Below are 17,591 nucleotides of genomic sequence, written 5' to 3'. Positions count from 1 at the left end.
TGGGAGTGGATGGCTTACAGAGCCAGCCTCCATTTTTGTGGAACACCATTTGAAGCCTATAACCATGAAAGTACATGCAATTTGGAAAGATACTTCACAGTTTTTTTCAGATCTTTATATCAAAGCTTTGACAATATTAATCCAGAATTAAAACTGAGTTTGGTAACGATGGATGCAAGGACCCTATTTACAGTAATACTGAATCATTACGGCATAAAAACCATTTGTGACATCTTGGAGGAAGATAACACCCTTGAAAGTTGTACCATCACACAGATATGTTCCTTACTTAGGATCAGCTTGGAAAATAATGTTTTATTTTTGGGAGTAATTATTATTGGTGAACCAAAAACATAAAGGTGCAATAGTACTTGAGAAAAACAGTTAAACCCAATAAAAGCACTATTAGTTGTGAGTCCAAACCTTCTTTATTATAATATCAAAATTGAGCGCTTTCGTCAGTTAAAACTTGACTTCATCAGAATTCACTAGAAAACTGAAAAATATTGCTTAAATATACACACTACTGTTCAATGATTGGTTCAATGTTTTCACAATTAACAAGTCAAATAAACCAATTGTAATTTAAAATGCCAGGAATTAGTATTTGCACCATAACAAAAGTTAAAATTTAAATTAAAATTCTATGTTTCTTAGAAACAATGAATGCCATATAAAATGTATAGAAAAAAAAGACATGAATTTCAAAAATAAATACATATAAGGTATGTACATGTTTTTTCCTTCTTTGTTTAGTTAAACATGTTCAGCCCTTTCTTTCAACATTGGTGCCAAGTTTAGCTGTTCATTCAAGCCAGGGGGAGAATTTGCTGCAAGCCTGAGTTGCCACATCAATTCCTTTTTCAATAATATGTTTTGCCAGTCCCCTCCTCTAGCTTCAAAATGTACAAAATCTAGGATAGCAAAATGAAAACCTGTATAATTGTTGCATGTTATACTGTGTTTGTACAGGGCATTTGTAATTTTTTTATTTTTTATATCGTACAAATGCTCATAACTTCTTGTCTTGAGAAGCCTCTCAGTCTTCCCAATATAATAAGAACTGCAGGTGTTACACATGGCAATGTAGACTAACTTGCTAGAGAAACAATTGCCTCTCCTAGGGTACACTGTGCTGTTGTTCTGATTTTTCAAACAAATCTTGGTTTCCTGGGAACCATAAGGACAGTATTTGCACCTCCCACAATGTCTAGTGCCATTCTTATTGGTTTCATCTTTTACAAGGCATTTTGGTCTACTTTCCAAAATCCTTTTCAAATTAAATCCAATTTTTGTCGTAAACACTGGTTTTTCACCCAAAACTTGGTATTTTTCATGATCAACTCTGAATATGCTCCAGTTCTTATGCAAAACATCTTTAACTTGTTGATATAGGTTTTTGGATGACATTTTTATTTTTTGGTAAGGAACTACTGAATCCATTCCTTTGTTCATCCAATGCCTCAACAGTACAACTAATTTTTTTAAATTCACTTTTCAGTATGATGCTTATGAAATTAGTTATCTAGATACACTTATTAATAAGGATAAGGACCAATAAACATCTAAAATATATTGTAAGGAAACCTTTTGCAACAATTATTTACATTTTAACAGTCATCACCCTTTTTGGCAAAAGAAAAGTATCATAAAGGGTCAAGCAATTAGGGTAGCTAGAATGACTTCCTCGGTGGAAGACCTTCTACCTGAGTTTGAATTTTTAAAAAACATGTTTTTGGAAAGGGGTTACCCTATGGGTTTGGTGGAAAAAACTCTTAATGAAGTATACAAAGAATGGGGAAAGAAATACACCCCATTATTAGGTAAGGGATTAAACAAAAATCAATATTTTGGGGATATTGCCAAAAAATCTAACGAAACCAACTTTGAACATACTTGTATTGTACAGTATAGCCCCCTATATCAACATGTTAAAGATGTTTTGCATAAGAACTGGAGCATATTCAGAGTTGATCATGAAAAATACCAAGTTTGGGGTGAAAAACCAGTGTTTACTACAAAAATTGGATTTAATTTGAAAAGGATTTTGGAAAATAGACCAAAATGCCTTGTAAAAGATGAAACCAATAAGAATGGCACTAGACATTGTGGGAGGTGCAAATACTGTCCTTATGTTTCCCAGGAAACCAAGATTTGTTTGAAAAATTAGAACAACAGCACAGTGTACCCTAGGAGAGGCAATTGTTTCTCTAGCAAGTTAGTCTACATTGCCATGTGTAACACCTGCAGTTCTTATTATATTGGGAAGACTGAGAGGCTTCCCAAGACAAGAATTTATGAGCATTTGTACGATATTAAAAATAAAAAAATTACAAATGCCCTGTACAAACACAGTATAACATGCAACAATTATACAGGTTTTCATTTTGCTATCCTAGATTTTGTACATTTTGAAGCTAGAGGTGGGGACTGGCAAAACATATTATTGAAAAAGGAATTGATGTGGCAACTCAGGCTTGCAGCAAATTCTCCCCCTGGCTTGAATGAACACCTAAACTTGGCACCAATTTTGAAAGAAAGGGCTGAACATGTTTAACTAAACAAAGAAGGAAAAACATGTACATACCTTATATGTATTTATTTTTGAAATTCATGTCTTTTCTTTCTATGCATTTTATATGGCATTCGTTGTTTCTAAGAAACATAGAATTTTAATTTAAGTTTTAACTTTTGTTATGGTGCAAATACTAATTCCTGGCATTTTAAATTACAATTGGTTTATTTGACTTGTTAATTGTGAAAACATTGAACCAATCATTGATCAGTAGTGTGTATATTTAAACAGTATTTTTCAGTTTTCTAGTGAATTCTGATGAAGTCAAGTTTTAACTGACAAAAGCGCTCAATTTTGATATTATAATAAAGAAGGTTTGGACTCACAACTAATAGTGCTTTTATTGGGTTTAACAGTAATTATTATTGGCAAAGATAGGGGGTAGCGATGGACACACCCTGTGCCAACAGCTACTCCAAAATTGCCATCGCATATTGGGAACATCAACATGTACTGAATGAAGTAATTCCTTGCAGGAGATATATTTTATTCTACAATAGATTTGTGGATGATATATTTTTGTTATGGGCAGAAACTGATACTGAGTTGTAGGAATTCAGTAAGTATCTTGGTGAAACAATATCATTTCTAAGCCTTGAGACATGAAGTTCTGATAGCAGCATTGATTTTCTGGACATTAGGCTGGTGGATATAAGGTTGGAATTTGACCCACATCATGCACTGAGCACGAATATCCATAGAAAAGATTGTTGGAAAAATCACATGCTTCATAGGGCAAGCATGCATCCCAAAAACGGATGTATGTTCACACATATTAAAAGGACAATTCTTGAGAACTTCAGGATTATGTACAGATGACACCAGTTATAGTGCTGAGATCAAACATCTGTTACAGAATCTTAAATAACATGGTCAAAATAGCAAAGAAATTAATAGAGCCATCAGTAATAGTAAGGCTTTGAGACAGTCTGTAGGAAGACCATATTACTCTAACCAAGACAATACAAATGGAGTAAATCCAAAAGTAAGAACTAATACTACAGAAGGGCGATTAGGCTTTTGTTAACATTCAGCAATGATGCAGAGCAAATATGTCAAATAAAAAATAATTGGAAAATTCTAACAGCAGATCCCACTGTCAGGAGAACAGTTGGAGAACATGTGAAGTTTTGTTTTAGGAATACAAAGAACCTAAAGTAATTATTGTGCCAAGATGTTCAGAGGAGACCAAAGACACTTATTATGAAAACAGGGAAATATCCTTTTATTTTGCACTTTTATTAAAACAAAAATGTTTCTGAACATCCAATTACACATAGACTTTAAAGACTTAATGTTTATGCTGATAGTGTAAGTTGGAATCTTGTATACATAGCTACATGTGAACAGTGCACTTGCTTCTACATGGGAAAGACTAACAGATGTCTAAAAGAGAGAATATCACATAATCTGAGTGATATACATCTGTAAAATAGGAATAATGCTTTAGCATGGCATATATAAAGTTATCCTGCACATACATTTCTATTTATGGTTTTGCACGTAGTGGAAGAAAATTTAAGAGGTGGAGCCATACAAAATCACACAGAATACTTAGAGATGTGCTGGATAGACAATTTACAGGCTGATAAGGAACCAGGACTTAATTGAATGGTTCCTTTAAAACCTGTGTTGAAAGGAAAGAAATTACCTACATAGCTTTGTTTTCATTGGTGCTTACCTGTTTAAATATCCTTGGATTGCAGGAAATGGCAGGATCTGAAAAAGGCTTAGATAGCTGAAAGTGCAGTCCTGCTTGTCTTATAATGATTTATCCAAGTTTTTTGAACTGCATTATTTTAGTGCATTTTATTAAACAGATGGTTTTTAAACAGTTCGATCTTTTACCTCCACCATGGTGGCAAGACTTTGCTTTACTTGAACATATATATTTTTTATTTTTGGTAAAGCTTGCCTTAAAAGCTTGTCAGTGTGTTTATTTGAGTATTCAAAATAAATAACTAAATATAGTATTGAATCTTTTTTAATGTTAAATACATCTTTTCTGCATTATTTCCACATTTTTCTCTTAGTCCTGATTAATAAGCTCAAGTTAATAGAAATCCATGGTATGTTGCCACCTTTAACTATCCTGTAGGTAAAAGAGAGAAGCTTATCAGCTAGTTATCCAGCATGTTATAAAGGGGTTTATACTAAGCTGTGTAAGTTTATTGACACTGCAAAGTGGGGTATAGTATCAAATGCCTTAGCCAGATCTAGGTAGACAGTATGCACCATTTCCCCTCACCCATTGCTTTACTGACCTTTTCAAAGAAACTCCACCAGATTCAGTAAGCATGATCTTCCTTTGGCAAAGCCAAACTGGGATGGATCTGGTGTCTGAAGGTCTCTTATGTCCTTGTTGATAATTTCCATGATATTCTTTCCATGCCTTTGCAAATAATTCTAGTTAGACTAATGAGTCTTTTAGTTTCCAGGACGTGTTGAAGGTCCTCCTTTATGAAGTGGATGACGGTCACATTCCTCCAGTCACACAACACAAAGCTTATTTTAAGACTTTACTTAAATAGTTAAATAATGACTCCCTGGTTCCTGATAAGTTGTATTTTAGAATATTCAGAAGGCATCCTGGAATGTTATCAAGGCCCATTGAGGGTGTGTTCTTGGCTTTAGTGAGTGCAGCCAGTGTATGCTCCCTAGTTATAGCTGGATGGGTTATGTTTCAGGGTATTACTGGGGGATGGTTGAGGTGGGGGGGGGGTAAAGCTGGAACGGAATTTGTCTACCAACAGGTTGCTATATTGCCAGACTCAATTAATATGGCACCATTAACCACCAGTTCAGCACATTGTTATATGCTGCCCTTGTGGTTTCTGACATAGCTGTAGTAGGCCTTATGGTTATCTTTCACCTGGGAGGATATCTTAACCTTAAAGTTGGCTTTGCATGACCTAATTAGCCCTCTTAGTTGCCTATTCCATTTTATGTGAAAGTTTTTATCTTTATGGGAATTATTCTTCCTAATTTTTGCCATAATTATTTTCCTTTTGTTGTATGTCCTATTTAATTATGGATGCCGCCAGTGCATTTTGTTTCTGGGGTTAGTTCTGGGCTCACTTCTTGTGAGTACAGCAGCATATATGCAGCCATTGACATGGTTGTGCAGAGTTTCTGAGAGCAATTCAGCATAGGCTGGTGTGTTCTCTGAGTCTGAAGGGGCACCGAAGTTTGACAAACCCTCACTTAATAACAGGCAATTTGCCTTGGAATAGTACCTAACAGTTACTGGTTTTAATGGGATTACATAGTTGATTTTGATTTCAAACGAGACCTTAGGAGGCAGGATGAGACATTGGGGGGATGAAGTGCTCTCCCATACTTGACGCCTCTATTGGACATTTTCCCTCTTTGTTCAAAGGTGTGTTTTCATAGCCCAGGAATCTCTGTGCCTGTAGAGGGGTAATTAAAGTCTCCCATGAGTAGGGTGTTAGGTTGGCTGATAAGTGTCTTCAGTAGGTCCAAGTATGCATTTTGAGTTTTGGGGACATGGAAGGTGACCTATAGCTGGCTAGGATATGGTACAGGATTTTGTCTGGGGGGATCTGCACATGGTGGAACTCCAGCATCTAATCCTGTCTGATGACCCTAGAGGACGTATATAGACAGCAGTAATAAAGAGTTTTGTGTGGCCTCCTAGTAACAGCTGTTAAAGTATCCAGTTAGGATAAAGTCATTATCAGTGCTGAATTTGGAAGTTAAAGTAGTATAGAGGTTGCAGTCTTTTCATCATTGTAAGAGCATAGCCTTCTTGGCTAGAATCAGGTTTGTTATCAGTAAAGACAGTAAGGAAAAGTATTGTGTGATCCAGGAAGTGTCCATAAGCCATGAATGACTCAGGAACTGTAATTAGTTTGGGATTAAAGAGATGTGTAATATAAAAGTGTTGATATAAGGGTAGCTGGGGATTTTCCATGGGAGGGAATCAAATGGTGACACACTTTCCTTTAGTTAGAGACACTCGGGCTGCACAAGGACAAAACTGTGAATTAGTGAGCCAAAGATGCAAGGTTAGGCTTGAAGTCCAGTTCACTACTTGACAGAATTTAATAAAGTGTGGATTTAGTATTTGGCATTAACTTCTCTGAGGCTGATATATATGAGAGCACATTGGTCAAAAAGATAGCAACAGTACTCATGTAGCCTGAACACCTGTGTTGAGACAGACAACAGTCCTTGAGCTTTGCACTACATGACAGTTAAACTGGTAAGGTCACCAATGAGCAGCCCCTCAAATAAGCCCATAAGAAAACTAACAGCCAAATTTGCAGGGGAAAGCAAAAGCCAAATAAGCTCTCATTGTAATCCCAAGCAGGTGCACATTCTATGCCTTGGCTAGAAAAAACAAAGATGTAATGACAATAAATATTAAACAAGTATAAACAGGACAATACCAGAGTTCTCAGGTTTGTATGGATGAAGTCAAGCTGGTTGTACCTTATTGCTAGAAATACATATTAAATGGGGGCAGGGGCAGCAAACAGTCTAGTCTTTCAGGGGCTTAATAGACCCTGTAAAACCAGGCAACAGAAATGTTTACCAAACTAAGGCGCAAAAAGAGCTGTTGAAATAAAGGCATCAGTGTCTATACCCAACACATAATGCAGCATTAAGTATGTAAACTATATTTATTGCCCCATAAATTACAGTTTAGTCAGATAACAAGCGTTGCAAATAGGTGACATCGGTCTTTGTAGTATCTTACCTCCTTCAAGGACATGCATTTACATTGGAGGACATATTTCCAATATGCTACAAGAAAGCTTCACAATCCAGAAGAAACATTCAGCTACATAACTTACATCTGTCTGGTAAACTTGATTGCTATAGTATTGAAAAAAAGAACTTTCCCCATTATAATCTTCTATTTATGATCTACAAGCATGGTAAAAGATACAAAACAGTTATTGCAGGCTATGGAATCCTGTATAAAAGAGTATAGGAAAGAATGTCAATCCATGCTACTAATGCCTGATTTAACTGTATGCTTCTTGCAATATAGTTTATTGGAGTTATTTTGCTGACAGCATTCCCAATCCCCCCTTTGCCTTGAACTGCTACTGAACAGCAATTTTCATAAGTCAGGGATGTGTAACCTGATCTATCTATCCTAGAAGAAGATATGGTGCAACACTGGCCATAAAGGTCAGTTATTTATTCATACTATGAAATAGTATATATTACAGAAAATTGCCTGAACATACAGTGGCAATTGGCTAATTGTATGGTGGAGTAAAATAACCATTAAGTCATTATATATTGATTGCATCTTATATGGATTTAGAGTGCCTGAAATGTATAAACACACACACACACACAGTATATATGCAAAGGGGATTCTTCTCATTCTGCCCCTGAATAAAGAGGGATGTGGCAAAGCTGTGACTTACACTATGTAGTAAACATTCCTTCTATGTATGCTCTTGAGTACTTATCTTTCACTGCACAAGGCAATTGCCTTGGGGGTATATGTCTTTACCATTAATTAGTGGCAGGTAACATTATAAGTTCATATGTTATATGTTATAAGTTCATATGTTAGTACTAGGCTAACTGCCCTTGCAAGCCATTTTAAGCCTAGCCAATTATCCCTTGTGAGACTCAAACCCTGCACCTTGTGTTTGTAAGGCAAACACCTTAACCATTAGGCCATCCTCCCAACCCTTACTCTGGCTGAATAGGGGAGTATCAGGACAGTGTAGTAATGCATTAAAAAGGTCAACTGTTGGAAATGGTTCATGACAGAAGAGTACACGGCAAAAATCTACAAACATCATAGGCACATCAGATAGCAGTTCAACAGCACATCAGGAATGTGCCTTGATAAATGAAGCAATACAAAAAAGTAAAAGAGAAATGGTAAGAAACACAACATAAATTATACTATATCCAAAAAAAAAATCACACCAATTTTATAACTTTAGAGGATAACTACTAATAAGAAACCCACACACAGATATTTGCTAGACACATCAGTATCACCAAACCAGCACACTGATGTTTTTGTATCCCTCACTGTTCAGGACATAAGTGTCCATAGATGAGGACATTTGTTTCCATTGTGGAGATGATCCAGAGTTAGGAAGGACATTTTCAAAATACAGGGATCACATTTAGCCATTTCCTACATTTGTGTATCAGCAGAAACCTTTACTTATCTCTGACATTTCACCAAATGTAAAAAATAGAGTGTATTATCAATGTTTTGAAGTTAAGTAGTTGATCATTTCTAGTGATCATTGAGTTGCCTTTGCTTTGGAGTCAGGTATAAAATATTAGAATAAATAAAGTAAAAATAATAAGCTACACAAAATTATAATATAGCTAATGTTTCTAATTTACAGGTTATGTCTTCCAAGGAAATGATTTCAATCAATTTAAGTTTAGCAGTCAAATAAATCTTTACACTTGAAATTACCAGACTGAAATTATAATGCTCTGATTTCAAATTATACTGGCCCTGACAAAATGGGAAAACATTCACCAAAACTGGTACTTCTGATATCATTTTTATCATTTACTCATGCAAAACATAGTTGAAAGAGGTAATAGTACTTAATTGCTTGTCCTGGTATGACTAAAAGCATTCTATATACTACAAATGTAATGCAAAACAATAAACAGCATCTATGAAATACAAAAACTTTGCACTTATCCAGATTCACAGTCAGGTCTCAGGGCACTTAAAATCATTGTTTTCAGTTTACTGTAATTCTCTTTGTATAGAATAATTAACTATATAATAAAATAAACTACATGACATCAATTTTGTAACTAAACTCCATTGTTGTTGAAACAGAGCAGCAATTAACACTGTTTATGAAACACTGCTAATCCAAATGCAACATGGATGTGCCAACTAGCTGCCCTAAACGTACAGTAGTAGAACAGAAATATTGCCCCAAACAAAAAAAATCCTATTTTTGATATTTTAGTCTTAACTTTATAAGCTAAATGGATTTAAAGAAGTAACAACAATTAAGTAATGTCACCAATTATTAGAGAAAGTTCTAAGCTACATCTTAATCAGCCTCAAAGGTGGTTACATTTGCTGACGCTGTTTTCATCATTTTGTTTTGTTCTCCTTTTTCATGGTTTTCCAGACTAAATGGTAAAAGGGTCACAGAAACATTTTAATAAAAACTACAAGAAAGACCCAGCCAAGCTACAATCTTCACTGTGTAATACATCAATACTCAACTTGTAGAGGTCTGTAGGATATATGCAAATAACCCCTTAAGACAGTGATGGTGAACCTATGACATGCGTGTTAAAGGTGACACGTCACAACATTTTGGGTGACACACCAGCATTCACCAACACCCGAGATACCAAAGAAACTGAATGAACAAAAATGCAAGAAATATGTGATCCTGCACTTATTTAAACTCAACAAAAAAGTCATTAATTGATAATCAAATCAAATACAATGTGTTCTATATGTTTTCAGTTCAATTCAAAATTATTATTAAAAGTAGGGTAATTTTTTTGTGCACTATTTTAAGCCCAGTTATGAGTACAGCTACTGTTTTCCCTATTGTAAGTCACTGATTTTTCTTTTACTTTTATAATACATAGCAGCGCACATGATTGGACTGTATTTTTTTAAATAAATGAATATGTAAAGAATTATTTCTCTTTTGTTTGGGAGGGGTGACACGCCAGCAGAGTTACGATCGCCATTTTCCAAAATTTTGACACACGGAGCCCAGAAAGGTTCGCCATCACTGCCTTAAGGACTAAGTACAGCTGATAGAAGTAGTTGTTATACTAAACATGGAACCTTAAGCATTTTAATAGCTGCATTATGCTTATAAAGCCGCAATATGCAGATCAATAATATAACTTTAGTAATTTCATAAAATAAAGAAAAGTCAACCTGAATATAAACTTGTTTTCTACATAAGGGCATTATTCTGTTGCCCAAATGCAGCTGCAGGGTACTGTTTGCAATAAAATTCTGTGAAAATTATGACTGTGTGCTTTTAAAATTTCACATTTTGTTAATAATCTAAATATTCTTACTTCATAACAGGAGAATTGTTCTGTAAAGCATTTTATATCTTCATAATGATGTACAGTACTAATGCAGAAAATGCTGCCTTTTTTCTATTAAATGAACTGGAAATTCCAGCTGTTAGACCTTAATTTTTCTTTAAGCCATAAGAAGACAATTAACCTATCCAGTTCATCCTCTGAGTGTATTTACCTTTATATGACCTGCTGTGTACTCCCACACCCCTCACCGTGCACCCCTTGTCCCATGCCCAGTTAAATAATTCACATTCTGATAGTATTTTTCAAGTGTCCACAACCTTCTTTATGAAACCGCACTTCCACAGATATAGGGCTACAATCTGCTGCCTCCTGACTCTCTGTCCTTTACCTTGCAGAGGGTCATCAAACATTTTAAGCAAAAAGATTAAAGCAATCTTCATGGCATCAGGAAACAAACATTGGTTGAATGCTTTACAGAGGCATGCTATGAATACTACATAAAAGCCTGACTTTTTATTTTTGGAGAAAAATGTTTAGTAATTGTTGATTTAAATTCCATGCTTATTAGGAGTCCACACACTTTCACATTTTGAGGACATGCTGTTTTTAATGATAAGAAAAAAGTTTTACTAAAGAAAGTCATTAAATAAGAATGTTTCTCAGAAACATTTTTTTTATTTCATGTTTTCTTTTTTTATCTCTAAGAGTTCATAGGACCTACTACAGGTGTTCATGTGACAGCAGCTCATGATACTCCTGCTTGTTGTCACTGCTCCAAAAAAGCAAGTACTCAAACTCTCACTAGCCTGACCTCTTGTTTCTTCATGACCCTCCCCACACTAACCCCATAAAACTACACAGATCTACCAGAGCCAAAACTTTAACCCTAAAATTCTCACCCAGTTCCCAACCCAACTTTTTACTGCCTTACCCTAAACCTCTACCCCCAATCCTAAACTCCCCAGTAGCTCCATAAACCTAAAACTCCAACCCCTCTCCCAAAATTTAGATTTGTTGATTGTTCTCTATCCCTAAAATTCCCCTCCCACAAGCTACACCTAAAACTTCCTTCCTTCCTACTCCCTAAACCTAAAATGCTCTTCCCAGTCCCTAACCTTAAAATTCAAACAAACCAAATGCAGGACACTAAAGTGGAAGGAAGCAAAAAGACAATCTTCCCAGGCAGGATGATAAATGTCACAGAAATGCCAGGTGTTCTGGTCTCATTAAAATATCCCTTAATGAATCTTCTGTTATACTATGTTATTCAGTTACTTTTATTCTATTCTAATGCTAATGCTAACATTAATTTGCATAAAACAGTCATATTGCCAGGCTATGCAGAAATAGATCATACTTGAAATTCAGGCTTCACAAATAGCTTTAAGGGGAACAGCTGAAAATGTCACTTTCATTTATTAACTGCTTTTGGGGCAGTAGTTTGTCAGATGTGTCCATTTTTAAGTGCTATGTGTCCAAGAGGCGTAACTCTAAGAGCTTGTGAGTACAACATGGAATTTACATAGCAAAATCAATCCCAAGAGTAGAGTGCCTCAAATAAAGCAGCAAAACCACATCTACAGAAAAACTCTCTGAGGCACACCACAACAATAAGAAGCTGACCGTCGTTCGTTTGACTGTTTATTCTAGAAAAAACATATACATATAAGTAACAGAATGTTCCTAGTGCTCAGTAAGCGCTTTCACATTCCAATAGAATGCTTCATCAGACTGTTAGTGCACCAACTGATTCTTACATTTAAATAGCACCTTCAATCAACAATGCACCAATCACCTATAGACTCATTTATTTAAAAACAAATAGAATCACTATCTTGAAAAATCACTATCTTAAAAAAGAATTTCTGACATTAATTACTAAATGAAATCAACAGTTAAAACAAACAAATTCATATATATGTTATTTACATATTATAGTAAAATCATGTTAAATGGTGAAGCGATAAATCAAAAAAAAAAAAAATATATATATATATGTATATACATTCTCACAGAAACTCATGGAACTCACTTTGACATAAATATCTGAAAAACTGCTCCAAACATCCTTGTGCACATCAAGCAATAAAACAATATGCACATAAAACAATACAAAACATGTATATAGATAACATTATAAGGAAGGACCATAAGTAATATAAAAACTCTATAAAGAACACTATGGAAAACAACTATCTAGCATTTTCCGTCATATAGTAAAAATATGTATGTATATATAGAATGCTAAAAAACATCTATAAAATCATATAAATGCTTCTCACAGTGAGGAAATTACTATTTAATAAAATAAAACAATACCAGGAGGTCATATCTCATACAGGCTTGGTGTAACAATGAAGTGTCAAGTACCACTTGATATATATAAAAATTAATAAAAATAGAAATTAATGTTTATAACCCCTTGCACTAAGGAAGGGTTTCAAAGATACTCTTTCATTTAAACCAGAGGCTCTATCAGCTTGTAGCCTCATACTCCACCTTGCTTCTCTTTGTTCAGTGTAATTTTTATAGTCACCCAACCTGACATCTCTATATATCAGTTCTATGACTATAAACTTAAATTCATGTGTTGTGCCTTTCATCATCACGTTTGGCCAAAGCATTGTTATCATCTTCTCTATTAATGGCATATACGTGTTCTCTTACATGTTCTCTAAGAGTCCTATTAGTCATGCCAACATTATTTACCTCCATTCCTAATGACATAGGGGTAGAATACATGAGGTTAAAATTGGTAGAAAAGGGTATGCCTAGAGAAACAATAATAAGATGTGCCATGTTAATGAATATCGTACTGAAGAATAATGTATTTGTATATGACAGTTAATACTTCTTACAACAGCCAAAAAGTGAAACATGACAAATAAATAAAACTCATCAAATACTGTAAATTCATAAGCTTATTCAAATTATTACTCACTAAAAACAATGTCATACATTAAATAAATGTATGTAAAAATGTGTTTGCAAGAATAAATGCATCATCTTAATAAAGATTTTAATTTCAGCATACACTTAATGATTCTTGATGTTCCTTGTCTGGTAACTTGAGTATGACATTGTTTTTAGTGAGTAATACTTTGGATTAGCTTATGAATTGACAGTATTTGATGAGTTTTATTTATTTGTCATGTTTCACTTTTTGGCTGTTGTTAGTTTAAATGTGGACAGGGTTTGTCCAATGTGTGTGATGATGTCACGCTTGCACAGTATTTAAACTGTTTATTGCAATCAACTGTTTGTCTGAAGAAGTTTGCTGTACATTAGTAAACGAAAGTGCTTACATTTAATTTGCTTGTGGTTTTGAGCCTTTATTCTTCAATACTGCTTGTGGAGTATTTTAGTTTTTGGATGTCCTTTTTGTTTTTCATTTGTCATGGAGAATGAAGTGGCTTCTGAATCGCAAGTGCTTTTCTCTGGTGAGAGCTCAACCAACCTATCGAAGTCAAATGAACTTGGAATGCTTACAGCTCTTATTCAAAACCTTACACAACGCGTTAATGACTTATACAGCCAAATAAATGTGAATCCTACTTTAACCATGGGGAATACTTTGTTGGTGCAACCTTCAGGATCGCAGGATCGAAGGATGAGTATTCCTGTGTCTATTTCTTCAGTTGGTTTAAGTGGTGTTGCTGGCCAGGATTTACTTGTGAATTCTACAAGGAACGAAAACTGCCAGTTTGTGAATGCACATCAAGGAATTGTAAGTACCACTAATAATCTTATTCCAAATTTAAATGACTGGTTAAAAGAACCTGTTTTGATGGGGCTTAACAATACAGTATCGGCTGGTTTGTCTAATGCCTCTGTACAGAATCGCAACCTTATTGTCAAGAACTTAAAACTATTTGACCAGAAGCTGTTTAAATGTAAGAAACTCCAGGTGGAAATAGAATACCTTAGGGAATGTCTCAACCGATAACAAGTCCCAAAGGGTTTGAGACAATGGTGCTACCCTACTGGCTTGATACCTAATTCCTCACAGCATGTGGAATTACTGAAGTTGTTTGATGGACAAGGCTGTGAATTCTTAGAATTTCAGTTTAAAGATTATAATTCGCAGATTGAGGCCCTTAAAGTGGATTTAATTCGTTTGGATGGGGACATCCAGGCGGATAGTGAATTTCCGAGTTATAAATATGATTTTACACGCATTTTTTCCAGTATTGAAAATGCTTTGGTGTGTATTAAAGAGACCAAAATCAAGAAGCTTAACAGGGACAAGCGCGACTATGAACATGGGCTTGTGTACCCTTTGCCTCCAATTAATGTGCAGGCTAGCACACGAGTTGAGAATGGTTTGGGGGCGAATGTGAGCAATGCCGCCAACACTAATGGTGCTAATGGTACTGTTGTTTTTGATAACAACATTGAACCTGAAGGGCCAAGTGTCAGAAGGAGTGAGAGAATTGCCAATCAGCAGAGTCATAATGATTCTACTAACACTGTGGGTGCAGACAATAATTCTAACAATCTACAGGATTTTTGGGGGACCATTCGGAACAAACCAACTTACCAACAGGGTTGTTTCCAACAACAGCACTGAAAGAAGAAACAACAGAACAGACAGAGGAGGAGATAGTTAATGCTGAGCCCAATATATGTGAAGGGCCAACCGAGTGTAACATATGCGAAGGGCCCACTGAATGCCCCAATACAGTATGAACTCTCTATAACAGCACTGGTGATTTAAAAATATTCAATTACTCCGATTTTGAACCATCAGTTAATTTGATTGAGACCTTGGCTAAAGGCCTTACCTTTATACCGAATAAACGGAGTGACTTGGCAAACCATTCATGAATTTGAAATGTTACACTAGGAAGCTTAACTTGAATGTCTTATTAGGTAACTCTAACAGTTTGGTGTCTGATTTCTGGATTGCTAGTATATTTAACCCCCCCATTACAGACATCTATTCTTTTATTTGAGAGGGTGTGTGAGAATGACATCAGGTCTCTTTTGAATAATAGATTGGTACATTACCAACATGTTGATAATTTATTTGCCCCTGAAAGAGAAGCATTAATGGATTTGAAATTTGCTGGTTTTCATGTTATAAAACCCAACAAGGGAGGAGGCTTGATTTTTATGAATAATGATGACTATGTTAGGAGAATGTGTCTCTTACTGTCTAGTGAAGCATATGATAAAGTCTCCAGGAATGAAATCAATGGTACTTACCAGCGAATTAGAGGTTTCATTAATGACCTGGTCACTGATGGTTCAGTTGACATTAATTTGTACAACTATCTGAACATCACTTCCCCAGTTGTGCCTGTCATTTTTGGATTACCAAAAATCCATAAAGATCTGGTTAACCCTCCACTACGACCAATTGTGAATGGGAGACAATCCATTACTTATGGGTGTGCCAAATTTGTGGATTCTAAATTGAAGCAAGTATTACTAACAGAATCCCATATTTGTAAAGATTCTTGGGCATTTTTAGAAGCCATTAATAAGTTACCGTACAACAATGAAGTTAACTTTTTAACAATTGACGTCCGGGACTTATATACATCCATTCCCGAAGACATAGGGCGGAATTGGGTAAGGGACTTTTTGCTGGATAAAGGCATGGATGGGTTGACTATAAATCTCCTTGACTACCTATTGGATTTAGTATTAAATAATAACTTTTTTATCTCCAATAAGGAATATTATCTGCAGACGATGGGTGTGGCCATGGGCTCACCCTGTGGAGCCACTTTTGCAAATATTGTAATGGCCCACTGGGAGAAAAACTTTTTATTCAAGGATAATGTTTTCCAATGAAGAGCTCTGTGGTACACCTGCTATTTGGATGACATCTTCATTATATGGAAAGGGGATGAATCCATGGCATCATTATTTGTACATTATATCTCAGGGTCCACTAGATTTTTGGAATTTACATGTGACTTTCAGGAAGATAAAATAGCGTATCTGGATGTTGAGTTGACCAAGGATAGGGTTAATAAGAGATTTACATCCAAGATTTTTAGGAAACACACATATTCAAATGTCTTTCTCCATTATACAAGTTCCCACCCTTATCATCAGAAGAGAGTGGTCATCAAAGGGCAACTTGTCAGGGCCACAAGGATGGTGACCCTTGATTGTGACTTTTTGGAAGAATGTAACTTATTAAAGGGAATGTTCCTTAAGAGAAGTTACCCTTTGAGATTAGTGGGCCAGTTAATCAGGGAATTTTAGTGTAAAAGAATTGATGGGACATTCATACCATTTTTGGTTGGTTTAGGTGAGCACGAACATGTGACAGGAGATAGGTTGATGGGGAACACAATTGGACAGGAATTGGTTCCCATACAGGTAGATGATTGTTTGCCGCTTACTGTTGAACAGAACCCTATGTTGGAATCAACCTATACAACAATTGATAACGAACCCCTACAACTACAAACCACTAGGGTCAATACAATTGGTTTTGTTACCACTTTTTCACTGGATGCGCCTTTGTTGAGGGATATTTTAATAAAAAACTGGTGCTTCCTTTATGAGGATACATCCATTCGAGACAAAGTGGGTGATACACCAACAGTGGTTTTTAGGAGGGGGTGGAATTTGAAAGCAATACTTGATAATTGTACATCATATGTACACTCCCCTTATCATGGCATGTCAAAATGTGGGCATTGTCGGTCGTGCAAGTGCATTAGCACCAGTAGCACTTTTACAATATGAAACCATCACTTTTCAGTTAAGGGGAAATTTAATTGTGAATCGAAGAGGGTAATTTACCTGTATGTGTAAGCTTTGTCCGTCTTTTTATAGTGGAAAGATGGATAGATCCTTGAAGCTTAGGATTTACGAACATATTTATAATATTAATAAGATGAACTTGAATAATGCTCTGGCTAGGCATGTGAGTTTGAACCCTACTCATGAATTCCTGTTTTTAGCCATTGACAGAGTAATAGAGAATGATAGAGGGGGCCCAACATCTTTGAGATTAGAGGAAAAAGAATTAGCC

This window comes from Protopterus annectens, chromosome 2.part0 (genome assembly GCF_019279795.1).
Source record: "Protopterus annectens isolate FY-2018-M chromosome 2.part0, PAN1.0, whole genome shotgun sequence".
In the NCBI taxonomy this organism is placed as follows: Eukaryota; Metazoa; Chordata; order Ceratodontiformes; family Protopteridae; genus Protopterus; species Protopterus annectens.
Note: the sequence above shows the minus strand (reverse complement) of the source record.